This window comes from Hyla sarda, unplaced genomic scaffold (assembly GCF_029499605.1).
Source record: "Hyla sarda isolate aHylSar1 unplaced genomic scaffold, aHylSar1.hap1 scaffold_786, whole genome shotgun sequence".
NCBI classification, from domain to species: Eukaryota; Metazoa; Chordata; class Amphibia; order Anura; family Hylidae; genus Hyla; species Hyla sarda.
This window is the reverse complement of record NW_026610810.1, coordinates 29,945-44,795: the sequence shown is the minus strand read 5'-3', so window position 1 is coordinate 44,795 and position 14,851 is coordinate 29,945. Positions and strand designations below refer to the sequence as shown.

Genomic DNA, 14,851 nt, shown 5'->3' with positions numbered 1-14,851 from the left:
AGCTAGCCAGCCCTGTGGGCCTTGCTGCTGCTGCTGCTGCTGCTGCTTCTGCTTCTGCTTGTGTCTGGCCGCTGTTGGAGCGTCCAGGCACAGGACTTCTGCTGCTGCTGACTAAATGGCCTCCTTAATTGGATCATTTGAGTAGCCAGCACACCTGTGCAGGTAGGGCATGACATGATAGGCAGCTGCCTTGATAGCGGGTGGGTGCTGAATGTTCCTAATTGACAAAATAAGATTAATGCTTATGAAGAAATATAAAATCTCATCCCTTCCCCAATATCGCGCCACACCCCTACCCCTTAATTCCCTGGTTGAACTTGATGGACATATGTCTTTTTTCGACCGTACTAACTATGTAACTATGTAACATAACATGGGGGGGGGGGTCTCCTGGCTGTTCACACAGGTGTGTCATTGCTGTACATTGACCATGCATTGCTTCTGTGGTATTGCAAAGGCAAAGACAAATGCTTCCAGCCATCCATTGCACTAATGGATTGGTCATCAGCTGGCTGTCTATGTCCCGCATCAATATAGACCAAAGTACAGAGGGTTAGGCTATGCTATTGTGCACCTACCTGATGCATCAGAAGGTGCGAGGCCCTTGCTAAATTCTGTGCACAGACTTTGAGATCTATGCTTTAGACTGTATCTAAACCTGCTCCAACATGGACTGACATTCTGGCCTACTTTCAGCCGATGCGACTTGTCTGTCGCTGAACAGTCGCTTTTTATGTATTCAGCACCTATGTATAATGTTGTAAAAATGCTCTAGAAGCTAAAGTCGCAGAAATGTCACACATATTTGGCCTGCAACTTTCTGTGCGACAAATTCAGACAGGAAAAATCAGTATAAATCCTTAGAAAATTATCCCCCAGTGTCTCCATCTGCTGGCGGTATTGAATAAGCATTGCTGCACTGATGGGGTATGCATTAGACGAAAAAAAAGAAGAAAAAGAAGAATAATACGCCCAGAAAAGAGGCGAAAAGGAGAAAAACGTAAAAAAACGTGAAAAAAAAGTAAGAGGAAGAGAAGGGAAAAAAAGGTGGAAATGGGTTTAAAAGTGATTTCGGCGGAGAAATATATATATATATATATATATATATATATATATACGCGCACACACACACATATATATAAACGTATTCTCCGTTGAGATATTGCAGCCGCTGCTGTGTCCAGGCCCAGGAGCCTTAGCACTGTGCTGTGATGTCACTCAATACCACTGACATCACTAGGTGTAAACAACATCTCTCCTTTGCTGTGTATGTGACTATGGAGCTGTTTGGTGATGTCGTCTATTATGGCCTTCATAGAAGCAACAGGAGATTGTTGCATCCATCTAGAACCCTCAGAACTACAGTGCTATGATGTCACTCACTTCCACAGGCCTTGCAGAGTGTAAACAACAACAACCCAGCTTTGTTGTGTATGTAACCATAGGGATTTGTGATGTCACCTAGAACCTTCACAGCAGCGACAGCTTTATGAGGAGCATCAGCACTGCTCTGCCTGAGCAGAACCATCACCGCCATAGGTTGTCAAATAACCCGGGTTTAACCCACACAGGTAAGTCCAATGGGGTGCAGGCATGTCCTCTATGCTTACAGCTTCCCGTGGGTGTTGGTTTGATACCGTTTGGGGACAGCCAAGGAGGCATCTGCAGGCAACAAAGGTAGGTGTGTGCTTGTGTGTGTGTTTCCTATGCAGATCCTAAGCCCAGTGTCACATGCAAGTAGGAGGAGTAAGAAGGGTTCCTGGCAAATCCGGGTTATGGATTGCATTTAAAAAGGCCCCGTGGGAGTGCAATGGGCCCCTGTCTTGCTGCTTAGCAATAATGGTATGGGTTTAGGTTCTGCTGTGTGTACTGGTGGTTGACTGCCCCCCAGCCCAGAGTGTGCATGGAAAATTGTCTGGCAGCCTCCCTGACAGCAAGCAGTGATAGTGCCCATGAAGGGGACCTTGTTGGGCCCGCCCCTTTCACGGTTATCGCTTCTCGGCCTTTTGGCTAAGATCAAGTGTAGTATCTGTTCTTATCAGTTTAATATCTGATACGTCCCCTATCTGGGGACCATATATTAAATGGATTTTTGAGAACGGGGGCCGATTTCGAAGCTTGCTTCCGTCGCCCTATGCATTGACCCGATATGGCAGTATCTTCGGGTACAGTGCACCACCCCCTTACAGGGTTAAAAAGAAAGATTCCTACTTTCATTGCTACCTGCTTGCTGGCTAGCCAGCTAGCCAGCCCTGTGGGCCTTGCTGCTGCTGCTGCTGCAGCCAAAAAACAAAAGGTGGTGCTGCTGCTGCTTCTGCTTCTGCTTGTGTCTGGCCGCTGTTGGAGCGTCCAGGCACAGGACTTCTGCTGCTGCTGACTAAATGGCCTCCTTAATTGGATCATTTGAGTAGCCAGCACACCTGTGCAGGTAGGGCATGACATGATAGGCAGCTGCCTTGATAGCGGGTGGGTGCTGAATGTTCCTAATTGACAAAATAAGATTAATGCTTATGAAGAAATATAAAATCTCATCCCTTCCCCAATATCGCGCCACACCCCTACCCCTTAATTCCCTGGTTGAACTTGATGGACATATGTCTTTTTTCGACCGTACTAACTATGTAACTATGTAACATAACATGGGGGGGGGGGGGGTCTCCTGGCTGTTCACACAGGTGTGTCATTGCTGTACATTGACCATGCATTGCTTCTGTGGTATTGCAAAGGCAAAGACAAATGCTTCCAGCCATCCATTGCACTAATGGATTGGTCATCAGCTGGCTGTCTATGTCCCGCATCAATATAGACCAAAGTACAGAGGGTTAGGCTATGCTATTGTGCACCTACCTGATGCATCAGAAGGTGCGAGGCCCTTGCTAAATTCTGTGCACAGACTTTGAGATCTATGCTTTAGACTGTATCTAAACCTGCTCCAACATGGACTGACATTCTGGCCTACTTTCAGCCGATGCGACCTGTCTGTCGCTGAACAGTCGCTTTTTATGTATTCAGCACCTATGTATAATGTTGTAAAAATGCTCTAGAAGCTAAAGTCGCAGAAATGTCACACATATTTGGCCTGCAACTTTCTGTGCGACAAATTCAGACAGGAAAAATCAGTATAAATCCTTAGAAAATTATCCCCCAGTGTCTCCATCTGCTGGCGGTATTGAATAAGCATTGCTGCACTGATGGGGTATGCATTAGACGAAAAAAAAGAAGAAAAAGAAGAATAATACGCCCAGAAAAGAGGCGAAAAGGAGAAAAACGTAAAAAAACGTGAAAAAAAAGTAAGAGGAAGAGAAGGGAAAAAAAGGTGGAAATGGGTTTAAAAGTGATTTCGGCGGAGAAATATATATATATATATATATATATATATATATACGCGCACACACACACATATATATAAACGTATTCTCCGTTGAGATATTGCAGCCGCTGCTGTGTCCAGGCCCAGGAGCCTTAGCACTGTGCTGTGATGTCACTCAATACCACTGACATCACTAGGTGTAAACAACATCTCTCCTTTGCTGTGTATGTGACTATGGAGCTGTTTGGTGATGTCGTCTATTATGGCCTTCATAGAAGCAACAGGAGATTGTTGCATCCATCTAGAACCCTCAGAACTACAGTGCTATGATGTCACTCACTTCCACAGGCCTTGCAGAGTGTAAACAACAACAACCCAGCTTTGTTGTGTATGTAACCATAGGGATTTGTGATGTCACCTAGAACCTTCACAGCAGCGACAGCTTTATGAGGAGCATCAGCACTGCTCTGCCTGAGCAGAACCATCACCGCCATAGGTTGTCAAATAACCCGGGTTTAACCCACACAGGTAAGTCCAATGGGGTGCAGGCATGTCCTCTATGCTTACAGCTTCCCGTGGGTGTTGGTTTGATACCGTTTGGGGACAGCCAAGGAGGCATCTGCAGGCAACAAAGGTAGGTGTGTGCTTGTGTGTGTGTTTCCTATGCAGATCCTAAGCCCAGTGTCACATGCAAGTAGGAGGAGTAAGAAGGGTTCCTGGCAAATCCGGGTTATGGATTGCATTTAAAAAGGCCCCGTGGGAGTGCAATGGGCCCCTGTCTTGCTGCTTAGCAATAATGGTATGGGTTTAGGTTCTGCTGTGTGTACTGGTGGTTGACTGCCCCCCAGCCCAGAGTGTGCATGGAAAATTGTCTGGCAGCCTCCCTGACAGCAAGCAGTGATAGTGCCCATGAAGGGGACCTTGTTGGGCCCGCCCCTTTCACGGTTATCGCTTCTCGGCCTTTTGGCTAAGATCAAGTGTAGTATCTGTTCTTATCAGTTTAATATCTGATACGTCCCCTATCTGGGGACCATATATTAAATGGATTTTTGAGAACGGGGGCCGATTTCGAAGCTTGCTTCCGTCGCCCTATGCATTGACCCGATATGGCAGTATCTTCGGGTACAGTGCACCACCCCCTTACAGGGTTAAAAAGAAAGATTCGCTACCTGCTTGCTGGCTAGCCAGCTAGCCAGCCCTGTGGGCCTTGCTGCTGCTGCTGCTGCAGCCAAAAAACAAAAGGTGGTGCTGCTGCTGCTTCTGCTTCTGCTTGTGTCTGGCCGCTGTTGGAGCGTCCAGGCACAGGACTTCTGCTGCTGCTGACTAAATGGCCTCCTTAATTGGATCATTTGAGTAGCCAGCACACCTGTGCAGGTAGGGCATGACATGATAGGCAGCTGCCTTGATAGCGGGTGGGTGCTGAATGTTCCTAATTGACAAAATAAGATTAATGCTTATGAAGAAATATAAAATCTCATCCCTTCCCCAATATCGCGCCACACCCCTACCCCTTAATTCCCTGGTTGAACTTGATGGACATATGTCTTTTTTCGACCGTACTAACTATGTAACTATGTAACATAACATGGGGGGGGGGGTCTCCTGGCTGTTCACACAGGTGTGTCATTGCTGTACATTGACCATGCATTGCTTCTGTGGTATTGCAAAGGCAAAGACAAATGCTTCCAGCCATCCATTGCACTAATGGATTGGTCATCAGCTGGCTGTCTATGTCCCGCATCAATATAGACCAAAGTACAGAGGGTTAGGCTATGCTATTGTGCACCTACCTGATGCATCAGAAGGTGCGAGGCCCTTGCTAAATTCTGTGCACAGACTTTGAGATCTATGCTTTAGACTGTATCTAAACCTGCTCCAACATGGACTGACATTCTGGCCTACTTTCAGCCGATGCGACTTGTCTGTCGCTGAACAGTCGCTTTTTATGTATTCAGCACCTATGTATAATGTTGTAAAAATGCTCTAGAAGCTAAAGTCGCAGAAATGTCACACATATTTGGCCTGCAACTTTCTGTGCGACAAATTCAGACAGGAAAAATCAGTATAAATCCTTAGAAAATTATCCCCCAGTGTCTCCATCTGCTGGCGGTATTGAATAAGCATTGCTGCACTGATGGGGTATGCATTAGACGAAAAAAAAGAAGAAAAAGAAGAATAATACGCCCAGAAAAGAGGCGAAAAGGAGAAAAACGTAAAAAAACGTGAAAAAAAAGTAAGAGGAAGAGAAGGGAAAAAAAGGTGGAAATGGGTTTAAAAGTGATTTCGGCGGAGAAATATATATATATATATATATATATATATATATATATATATATATATACGCGCACACACACACATATATATAAACGTATTCTCCGTTGAGATATTGCAGCCGCTGCTGTGTCCAGGCCCAGGAGCCTTAGCACTGTGCTGTGATGTCACTCAATACCACTGACATCACTAGGTGTAAACAACATCTCTCCTTTGCTGTGTATGTGACTATGGAGCTGTTTGGTGATGTCGTCTATTATGGCCTTCATAGAAGCAACAGGAGATTGTTGCATCCATCTAGAACCCTCAGAACTACAGTGCTATGATGTCACTCACTTCCACAGGCCTTGCAGAGTGTAAACAACAACAACCCAGCTTTGTTGTGTATGTAACCATAGGGATTTGTGATGTCACCTAGAACCTTCACAGCAGCGACAGCTTTATGAGGAGCATCAGCACTGCTCTGCCTGAGCAGAACCATCACCGCCATAGGTTGTCAAATAACCCGGGTTTAACCCACACAGGTAAGTCCAATGGGGTGCAGGCATGTCCTCTATGCTTACAGCTTCCCGTGGGTGTTGGTTTGATACCGTTTGGGGACAGCCAAGGAGGCATCTGCAGGCAACAAAGGTAGGTGTGTGCTTGTGTGTGTGTTTCCTATGCAGATCCTAAGCCCAGTGTCACATGCAAGTAGGAGGAGTAAGAAGGGTTCCTGGCAAATCCGGGTTATGGATTGCATTTAAAAAGGCCCCGTGGGAGTGCAATGGGCCCCTGTCTTGCTGCTTAGCAATAATGGTATGGGTTTAGGTTCTGCTGTGTGTACTGGTGGTTGACTGCCCCCCAGCCCAGAGTGTGCATGGAAAATTGTCTGGCAGCCTCCCTGACAGCAAGCAGTGATAGTGCCCATGAAGGGGACCTTGTTGGGCCCGCCCCTTTCACGGTTATCGCTTCTCGGCCTTTTGGCTAAGATCAAGTGTAGTATCTGTTCTTATCAGTTTAATATCTGATACGTCCCCTATCTGGGGACCATATATTAAATGGATTTTTGAGAACGGGGGCCGATTTCGAAGCTTGCTTCCGTCGCCCTATGCATTGACCCGATATGGCAGTATCTTCGGGTACAGTGCACCACCCCCTTACAGGGTTAAAAAGAAAGATTCCTACTTTCATTGCTACCTGCTTGCTGGCTAGCCAGCTAGCCAGCCCTGTGGGCCTTGCTGCTGCTGCTGCTGCAGCCAAAAAACAAAAGGTGGTGCTGCTGCTGCTTCTGCTTCTGCTTGTGTCTGGCCGCTGTTGGAGCGTCCAGGCACAGGACTTCTGCTGCTGCTGACTAAATGGCCTCCTTAATTGGATCATTTGAGTAGCCAGCACACCTGTGCAGGTAGGGCATGACATGATAGGCAGCTGCCTTGATAGCGGGTGGGTGCTGAATGTTCCTAATTGACAAAATAAGATTAATGCTTATGAAGAAATATAAAATCTCATCCCTTCCCCAATATCGCGCCACACCCCTACCCCTTAATTCCCTGGTTGAACTTGATGGACATATGTCTTTTTTCGACCGTACTAACTATGTAACTATGTAACATAACATGGGGGGGGGGGTCTCCTGGCTGTTCACACAGGTGTGTCATTGCTGTACATTGACCATGCATTGCTTCTGTGGTATTGCAAAGGCAAAGACAAATGCTTCCAGCCATCCATTGCACTAATGGATTGGTCATCAGCTGGCTGTCTATGTCCCGCATCAATATAGACCAAAGTACAGAGGGTTAGGCTATGCTATTGTGCACCTACCTGATGCATCAGAAGGTGCGAGGCCCTTGCTAAATTCTGTGCACAGACTTTGAGATCTATGCTTTAGACTGTATCTAAACCTGCTCCAACATGGACTGACATTCTGGCCTACTTTCAGCCGATGCGACTTGTCTGTCGCTGAACAGTCGCTTTTTATGTATTCAGCACCTATGTATAATGTTGTAAAAATGCTCTAGAAGCTAAAGTCGCAGAAATGTCACACATATTTGGCCTGCAACTTTCTGTGCGACAAATTCAGACAGGAAAAATCAGTATAAATCCTTAGAAAATTATCCCCCAGTGTCTCCATCTGCTGGCGGTATTGAATAAGCATTGCTGCACTGATGGGGTATGCATTAGACGAAAAAAAAGAAGAAAAAGAAGAATAATACGCCCAGAAAAGAGGCGAAAAGGAGAAAAACGTAAAAAAACGTGAAAAAAAAGTAAGAGGAAGAGAAGGGAAAAAAAGGTGGAAATGGGTTTAAAAGTGATTTCGGCGGAGAAATATATATATATATATATATATATATATATATATATATATACGCGCACACACACACATATATATAAACGTATTCTCCGTTGAGATATTGCAGCCGCTGCTGTGTCCAGGCCCAGGAGCCTTAGCACTGTGCTGTGATGTCACTCAATACCACTGACATCACTAGGTGTAAACAACATCTCTCCTTTGCTGTGTATGTGACTATGGAGCTGTTTGGTGATGTCGTCTATTATGGCCTTCATAGAAGCAACAGCAGGAGATTGTTGCATCCATCTAGAACCCTCAGAACTACAGTGCTATGATGTCACTCACTTCCACAGGCCTTGCAGAGTGTAAACAACAACAACCCAGCTTTGTTGTGTATGTAACCATAGGGATTTGTGATGTCACCTAGAACCTTCACAGCAGCGACAGCTTTATGAGGAGCATCAGCACTGCTCTGCCTGAGCAGAACCATCACCGCCATAGGTTGTCAAATAACCCGGGTTTAACCCACACAGGTAAGTCCAATGGGGTGCAGGCATGTCCTCTATGCTTACAGCTTCCCGTGGGTGTTGGTTTGATACCGTTTGGGGACAGCCAAGGAGGCATCTGCAGGCAACAAAGGTAGGTGTGTGCTTGTGTGTGTGTTTCCTATGCAGATCCTAAGCCCAGTGTCACATGCAAGTAGGAGGAGTAAGAAGGGTTCCTGGCAAATCCGGGTTATGGATTGCATTTAAAAAGGCCCCGTGGGAGTGCAATGGGCCCCTGTCTTGCTGCTTAGCAATAATGGTATGGGTTTAGGTTCTGCTGTGTGTACTGGTGGTTGACTGCCCCCCAGCCCAGAGTGTGCATGGAAAATTGTCTGGCAGCCTCCCTGACAGCAAGCAGTGATAGTGCCCATGAAGGGGACCTTGTTGGGCCCGCCCCTTTCACGGTTATCGCTTCTCGGCCTTTTGGCTAAGATCAAGTGTAGTATCTGTTCTTATCAGTTTAATATCTGATACGTCCCCTATCTGGGGACCATATATTAAATGGATTTTTGAGAACGGGGGCCGATTTCGAAGCTTGCTTCCGTCGCCCTATGCATTGACCCGATATGGCAGTATCTTCGGGTACAGTGCACCACCCCCTTACAGGGTTAAAAAGAAAGATTCCTACTTTCATTGCTACCTGCTTGCTGGCTAGCCAGCTAGCCAGCCCTGTGGGCCTTGCTGCTGCTGCTGCTGCAGCCAAAAAACAAAAGGTGGTGCTGCTGCTGCTTCTGCTTCTGCTTGTGTCTGGCCGCTGTTGGAGCGTCCAGGCACAGGACTTCTGCTGCTGCTGACTAAATGGCCTCCTTAATTGGATCATTTGAGTAGCCAGCACACCTGTGCAGGTAGGGCATGACATGATAGGCAGCTGCCTTGATAGCGGGTGGGTGCTGAATGTTCCTAATTGACAAAATAAGATTAATGCTTATGAAGAAATATAAAATCTCATCCCTTCCCCAATATCGCGCCACACCCCTACCCCTTAATTCCCTGGTTGAACTTGATGGACATATGTCTTTTTTCGACCGTACTAACTATGTAACTATGTAACATAACATGGGGGGGGGGGGGGTCTCCTGGCTGTTCACACAGGTGTGTCATTGCTGTACATTGACCATGCATTGCTTCTGTGGTATTGCAAAGGCAAAGACAAATGCTTCCAGCCATCCATTGCACTAATGGATTGGTCATCAGCTGGCTGTCTATGTCCCGCATCAATATAGACCAAAGTACAGAGGGTTAGGCTATGCTATTGTGCACCTACCTGATGCATCAGAAGGTGCGAGGCCCTTGCTAAATTCTGTGCACAGACTTTGAGATCTATGCTTTAGACTGTATCTAAACCTGCTCCAACATGGACTGACATTCTGGCCTACTTTCAGCCGATGCGACTTGTCTGTCGCTGAACAGTCGCTTTTTATGTATTCAGCACCTATGTATAATGTTGTAAAAATGCTCTAGAAGCTAAAGTCGCAGAAATGTCACACATATTTGGCCTGCAACTTTCTGTGCGACAAATTCAGACAGGAAAAATCAGTATAAATCCTTAGAAAATTATCCCCCAGTGTCTCCATCTGCTGGCGGTATTGAATAAGCATTGCTGCACTGATGGGGTATGCATTAGACGAAAAAAAAGAAGAAAAAGAAGAATAATACGCCCAGAAAAGAGGCGAAAAGGAGAAAAACGTAAAAAAACGTGAAAAAAAAGTAAGAGGAAGAGAAGGGAAAAAAAGGTGGAAATGGGTTTAAAAGTGATTTCGGCGGAGAATATATATATATATATATATATATATATATATATATATATACGCGCACACACACACATATATATAAACGTATTCTCCGTTGAGATATTGCAGCCGCTGCTGTGTCCAGGCCCAGGAGCCTTAGCACTGTGCTGTGATGTCACTCAATACCACTGACATCACTAGGTGTAAACAACATCTCTCCTTTGCTGTGTATGTGACTATGGAGCTGTTTGGTGATGTCGTCTATTATGGCCTTCATAGAAGCAACAGGAGATTGTTGCATCCATCTAGAACCCTCAGAACTACAGTGCTATGATGTCACTCACTTCCACAGGCCTTGCAGAGTGTAAACAACAACAACCCAGCTTTGTTGTGTATGTAACCATAGGGATTTGTGATGTCACCTAGAACCTTCACAGCAGCGACAGCTTTATGAGGAGCATCAGCACTGCTCTGCCTGAGCAGAACCATCACCGCCATAGGTTGTCAAATAACCCGGGTTTAACCCACACAGGTAAGTCCAATGGGGTGCAGGCATGTCCTCTATGCTTACAGCTTCCCGTGGGTGTTGGTTTGATACCGTTTGGGGACAGCCAAGGAGGCATCTGCAGGCAACAAAGGTAGGTGTGTGCTTGTGTGTGTGTTTCCTATGCAGATCCTAAGCCCAGTGTCACATGCAAGTAGGAGGAGTAAGAAGGGTTCCTGGCAAATCCGGGTTATGGATTACATTTAAAAAGGCCCCGTGGGAGTGCAATGGGCCCCTGTCTTGCTGCTTAGCAATAATGGTATGGGTTTAGGTTCTGCTGTGTGTACTGGTGGTTGACTGCCCCCCAGCCCAGAGTGTGCATGGAAAATTGTCTGGCAGCCTCCCTGACAGCAAGCAGTGATAGTGCCCATGAAGGGGACCTTGTTGGGCCCGCCCCTTTCACGGTTATCGCTTCTCGGCCTTTTGGCTAAGATCAAGTGTAGTATCTGTTCTTATCAGTTTAATATCTGATACGTCCCCTATCTGGGGACCATATATTAAATGGATTTTTGAGAACGGGGGCCGATTTCGAAGCTTGCTTCCGTCGCCCTATGCATTGACCCGATATGGCAGTATCTTCGGGTACAGTGCACCACCCCCTTACAGGGTTAAAAAGAAAGATTCCTACTTTCATTGCTACCTGCTTGCTGGCTAGCCAGCTAGCCAGCCCTGTGGGCCTTGCTGCTGCTGCTGCTGCAGCCAAAAAACAAAAGGTGGTGCTGCTGCTGCTTCTGCTTCTGCTTCTGCTTGTGTCTGGCCGCTGTTGGAGCGTCCAGGCACAGGACTTCTGCTGCTGCTGACTAAATGGCCTCCTTAATTGGATCATTTGAGTAGCCAGCACACCTGTGCAGGTAGGGCATGACATGATAGGCAGCTGCCTTGATAGCGGGTGGGTGCTGAATGTTCCTAATTGACAAAATAAGATTAATGCTTATGAAGAAATATAAAATCTCATCCCTTCCCCAATATCGCGCCACACCCCTACCCCTTAATTCCCTGGTTGAACTTGATGGACATATGTCTTTTTTCGACCGTACTAACTATGTAACTATGTAACATAACATGGGGGGGGGGGGTCTCCTGGCTGTTCACACAGGTGTGTCATTGCTGTACATTGACCATGCATTGCTTCTGTGGTATTGCAAAGGCAAAGACAAATGCTTCCAGCCATCCATTGCACTAATGGATTGGTCATCAGCTGGCTGTCTATGTCCCGCATCAATATAGACCAAAGTACAGAGGGTTAGGCTATGCTATTGTGCACCTACCTGATGCATCAGAAGGTGCGAGGCCCTTGCTAAATTCTGTGCACAGACTTTGAGATCTATGCTTTAGACTGTATCTAAACCTGCTCCAACATGGACTGACATTCTGGCCTACTTTCAGCCGATGCGACTTGTCTGTCGCTGAACAGTCGCTTTTTATGTATTCAGCACCTATGTATAATGTTGTAAAAATGCTCTAGAAGCTAAAGTCGCAGAAATGTCACACATATTTGGCCTGCAACTTTCTGTGCGACAAATTCAGACAGGAAAAATCAGTATAAATCCTTAGAAAATTATCCCCCAGTGTCTCCATCTGCTGGCGGTATTGAATAAGCATTGCTGCACTGATGGGGTATGCATTAGACGAAAAAAAAGAAGAAAAAGAAGAATAATACGCCCAGAAAAGAGGCGAAAAGGAGAAAAACGTAAAAAAACGTGAAAAAAAAGTAAGAGGAAGAGAAGGGAAAAAAAGGTGGAAATGGGTTTAAAAGTGATTTCGGCGGAGATATATATATATATATATATATATATATATATATATATATATATACGCGCACACACACACATATATATAAACGTATTCTCCGTTGAGATATTGCAGCCGCTGCTGTGTCCAGGCCCAGGAGCCTTAGCACTGTGCTGTGATGTCACTCAATACCACTGACATCACTAGGTGTAAACAACATCTCTCCTTTGCTGTGTATGTGACTATGGAGCTGTTTGGTGATGTCGTCTATTATGGCCTTCATAGAAGCAACAGGAGATTGTTGCATCCATCTAGAACCCTCAGAACTACAGTGCTATGATGTCACTCACTTCCACAGGCCTTGCAGAGTGTAAACAACAACAACCCAGCTTTGTTGTGTATGTAACCATAGGGATTTGTGATGTCACCTAGAACCTTCACAGCAGCGACAGCTTTATGAGGAGCATCAGCACTGCTCTGCCTGAGCAGAACCATCACCGCCATAGGTTGTCAAATAACCCGGGTTTAACCCACACAGGTAAGTCCAATGGGGTGCAGGCATGTCCTCTATGCTTACAGCTTCCCGTGGGTGTTGGTTTGATACCGTTTGGGGACAGCCAAGGAGGCATCTGCAGGCAACAAAGGTAGGTGTGTGCTTGTGTGTGTGTTTCCTATGCAGATCCTAAGCCCAGTGTCACATGCAAGTAGGAGGAGTAAGAAGGGTTCCTGGCAAATCCGGGTTATGGATTGCATTTAAAAAGGCCCCGTGGGAGTGCAATGGGCCCCTGTCTTGCTGCTTAGCAATAATGGTATGGGTTTAGGTTCTGCTGTGTGTACTGGTGGTTGACTGCCCCCCAGCCCAGAGTGTGCATGGAAAATTGTCTGGCAGCCTCCCTGACAGCAAGCAGTGATAGTGCCCATGAAGGGGACCTTGTTGGGCCCGCCCCTTTCACGGTTATCGCTTCTCGGCCTTTTGGCTAAGATCAAGTGTAGTATCTGTTCTTATCAGTTTAATATCTGATACGTCCCCTATCTGGGGACCATATATTAAATGGATTTTTGAGAACGGGGGCCGATTTCGAAGCTTGCTTCCGTCGCCCTATGCATTGACCCGATATGGCAGTATCTTCGGGTACAGTGCACCACCCCCTTACAGGGTTAAAAAGAAAGATTCCTACTTTCATTGCTACCTGCTTGCTGGCTAGCCAGCTAGCCAGCCCTGTGGGCCTTGCTGCTGCTGCTGCTGCAGCCAAAAAACAAAAGGTGGTGCTGCTGCTGCTTCTGCTTCTGCTTGTGTCTGGCCGCTGTTGGAGCGTCCAGGCACAGGACTTCTGCTGCTGCTGACTAAATGGCCTCCTTAATTGGATCATTTGAGTAGCCAGCACACCTGTGCAGGTAGGGCATGACATGATAGGCAGCTGCCTTGATAGCGGGTGGGTGCTGAATGTTCCTAATTGACAAAATAAGATTAATGCTTATGAAGAAATATAAAATCTCATCCCTTCCCCAATATCGCGCCACACCCCTACCCCTTAATTCCCTGGTTGAACTTGATGGACATATGTCTTTTTTCGACCGTACTAACTATGTAACTATGTAACATAACATGGGGGGGGGGGGGTCTCCTGGCTGTTCACACAGGTGTGTCATTGCTGTACATTGACCATGCATTGCTTCTGTGGTATTGCAAAGGCAAAGACAAATGCTTCCAGCCATCCATTGCACTAATGGATTGGTCATCAGCTGGCTGTCTATGTCCCGCATCAATATAGACCAAAGTACAGAGGGTTAGGCTATGCTATTGTGCACCTACCTGATGCATCAGAAGGTGCGAGGCCCTTGCTAAATTCTGTGCACAGACTTTGAGATCTATGCTTTAGACTGTATCTAAACCTGCTCCAACATGGACTGACATTCTGGCCTACTTTCAGCCGATGCGACTTGTCTGTCGCTGAACAGTCGCTTTTTATGTATTCAGCACCTATGTATAATGTTGTAAAAATGCTCTAGAAGCTAAAGTCGCAGAAATGTCACACATATTTGGCCTGCAACTTTCTGTGCGACAAATTCAGACAGGAAAAATCAGTATAAATCCTTAGAAAATTATCCCCCAGTGTCTCCATCTGCTGGCGGTATTGAATAAGCATTGCTGCACTGATGGGGTATGCATTAGACGAAAAAAAAGAAGAAAAAGAAGAATAATACGCCCAGAAAAGAGGCGAAAAGGAGAAAAACGTAAAAAAACGTGAAAAAAAAGTAAGAGGAAGAGAAGGGAAAAAAAGGTGGAAATGGGTTTAAAAGTGATTTCGGCGGAGAAATATATATATATATATATATATATATATATATATATATATATACGCGCACACACACACATATATATAAACGTATTCTCCGTTGAGATATTGCAGCCGCTGCTGTGTCCAGGCCCAGGAGCCTTAGCACTGTGCTGTG

The 14,851-nt window shown here is 46.0% G+C and overlaps 6 non-coding genes across 6 annotated transcripts; all 6 read left to right on the top strand.

The window, feature by feature from the left end:
* Positions 1–1,990: 1,990 nt before the first annotated feature.
* On the top strand, positions 1,991–2,181 carry LOC130346436 (U2 spliceosomal RNA). The gene has a single exon (XR_008884656.1). It is a non-coding gene; the product is annotated as a U2 spliceosomal RNA (small nuclear RNA).
* A 2,076-nt stretch (positions 2,182–4,257) lies between these two features.
* LOC130346434 (U2 spliceosomal RNA) lies at positions 4,258–4,448 on the top strand. The gene has a single exon (XR_008884654.1). It is a non-coding gene; the product is annotated as a U2 spliceosomal RNA (small nuclear RNA).
* Positions 4,449–6,524: 2,076 nt separating this feature from the next.
* LOC130346433 (U2 spliceosomal RNA) lies at positions 6,525–6,715 on the top strand. Its single transcript, XR_008884653.1, has one exon. It is a non-coding gene; the product is annotated as a U2 spliceosomal RNA (small nuclear RNA).
* A 2,084-nt stretch (positions 6,716–8,799) lies between these two features.
* On the top strand, positions 8,800–8,990 carry LOC130346432 (U2 spliceosomal RNA). Its single transcript, XR_008884652.1, has one exon. It is a non-coding gene; the product is annotated as a U2 spliceosomal RNA (small nuclear RNA).
* A 2,083-nt stretch (positions 8,991–11,073) lies between these two features.
* LOC130346430 (U2 spliceosomal RNA) lies at positions 11,074–11,264 on the top strand. The gene has a single exon (XR_008884651.1). It is a non-coding gene; the product is annotated as a U2 spliceosomal RNA (small nuclear RNA).
* Positions 11,265–13,354: 2,090 nt separating this feature from the next.
* LOC130346429 (U2 spliceosomal RNA) lies at positions 13,355–13,545 on the top strand. Its single transcript, XR_008884650.1, has one exon. It is a non-coding gene; the product is annotated as a U2 spliceosomal RNA (small nuclear RNA).
* The last annotated feature ends 1,306 nt before the right edge of the window (positions 13,546–14,851 follow it).